The following is a 2,027-nucleotide window of genomic DNA, read 5'->3' on the forward strand; positions in this document are numbered from 1 at the left end:
AGGAACTTGGCTCGGATGATGATGGGAATCAATTTCGATGCTCAAACGACTGGACATACTCTACCACAACATATCATCAAATCAAAGGAGTTAATGGAGCTATTGGATGATCCATCCAATGCTGGCATTGCTAATGTTTTGCGCCAGAAGTATTTTAGTGAGCTAAAGAGCATTGTGTCACCTCATGAGATGATGGAGGTGTGTGATAGCGTAGGAATAAGTTTCAAGGCCTACAATAGACTTGTCACACTAGGTCACAGAGAAAAAGGTTTGTTTAGGTTGTTGCCAACACCTTATAGTGTCAGCGTTGCAAAAAGGTGTGCCAATAATGATGTTGCAAGCTTGTTGGGGGGATTTCAATATGTGAATCTTGAGGCCCTGCCATTAGAAGCATTAGGAAGAGAATGGGGTGTAGGAGGGCCTCTTTATTTGGCAGTTTAAGGAAGTCAAAGCTCTAGTATTAAGAAAGCAATCAAAGGAGAGATTTTGAATTCAAACAAGCAAAACGGCTAGTTTATTTGAATTCAAATTTCCCCCCAAAATGAAATTTAAAATCTAGCGAGCAAAACTATATCAAATAACATGTCTACGGAAAGAGCTCGATGTGTAGATTATAGATCTATAATCTCCGCTCAAATCAAAGATTGTATGTAGGAGTTATGGAAGGCCGAAAATTATAAAGTTGTCCCCCTCCTTTTTGGGGGGGAAAAGTGCATCCTTTGACCATTCTTACACCTCTCTTACACACCCACCATTTTTGCACACATGGCATGCACCTATTCATCAAAATGTTAATCACCTCCATAATCTCATGGCAAATAAAGAGGACCTCCTAGACTTCATCCTCTTCCTAATGGAGAGCAAATCCTTCTGTTACAAACAAGTTTAACAATGTCTATGTTGACTTGTTTAAGTTCTAAGAGCCAATGATCATATTTTATGGGCTGACACAGGAAGAGTGTGATGGCAAAGTTATATTTGTGATGAAGCTTGATGAGTGACAAATTTTCAAAGGTCAACGGCTCAAAAGGGTAAGCATTACGCTTATGAATAGAGCCTTGGTGTGCATCGATGTTGAGCTAAATGCCAACAAGAAGGGAAACACATGTTTAAGTGTTCAGTCTGAGAAGAATATTTGGTGGCTGGCAACTTTTCATCTCCAACACAAGACACATGAGTCCCTCAAATGGTATTTTAATCACACCTCAATCATTGACGTCATTCGGCAACAACAAGAAGGACAACGATTGTAGGTTTCAAGTCTGGGTACGTTCCAAGTGGAGTGGCATTTGGCAGGAGACTTGAAAACTCTCAAGTGTACGTTAGGGTGCAAGCAAGGTGCAATGACCCTCTTTCCATGCATTTATTGTTGCCACAGTAAAGTCTCATTAGGAACTGAGGGCAAGGGTTCAAAGGGCAGCAAGTCAAAGGGCGGTAAGGGTAAGGGTGGCAAAGCTGCAGTCAACTCTGTGAAAGGTATGTCCACTACACAAACATTGGGTAAAGCACTACAACAATGGTTTCAAGGTATCCTCAATTGTAACCAGAGTGTACCCCCTAACTGAGACATGGACGATCCAAATTGGGATCCTATTCTATCGATTCCTCTTATAAATGTGCATGTGTGCACTCTTCATGCCCGTCTACAAATTCTTGACAAGTTTCTTATGCTCCATATTAGTTATCCTTGGAAAAATATGGAGCCTGCACAAAGAAGGAAAGAGTATATCAGAGAACTTGAATCTATTCTATCAAGTGTTGGCCTACATGGGGTACATTAGAGTTATCAAAGAACAAGAAGGCATCCGAAAGTACATTGGATCGTCGTAATAAAATATGTTATGGGTGGTAGTAAAGCTAAGCATATGCGTTCACACTATTCCGACTCCCAAAGTCCCAATGAGTTTCAATTGTGAAAAAAGGTGTGTGACATTACCACCTACAGAGGTAACAAAGAAGCTCTAGGAATTAAGTGTGCTCGTGTCTGTAGATGATATTTTTTGTTTGCTTGAAAAGGCAAAGCTAAC

Source organism: Adiantum capillus-veneris, chromosome 21 (assembly GCF_014529385.1).
Source record: "Adiantum capillus-veneris isolate H3 chromosome 21, ASM1452938v2, whole genome shotgun sequence".
Lineage (NCBI taxonomy): Eukaryota > Viridiplantae > Streptophyta > Polypodiopsida > Polypodiales > Pteridaceae > Adiantum > Adiantum capillus-veneris.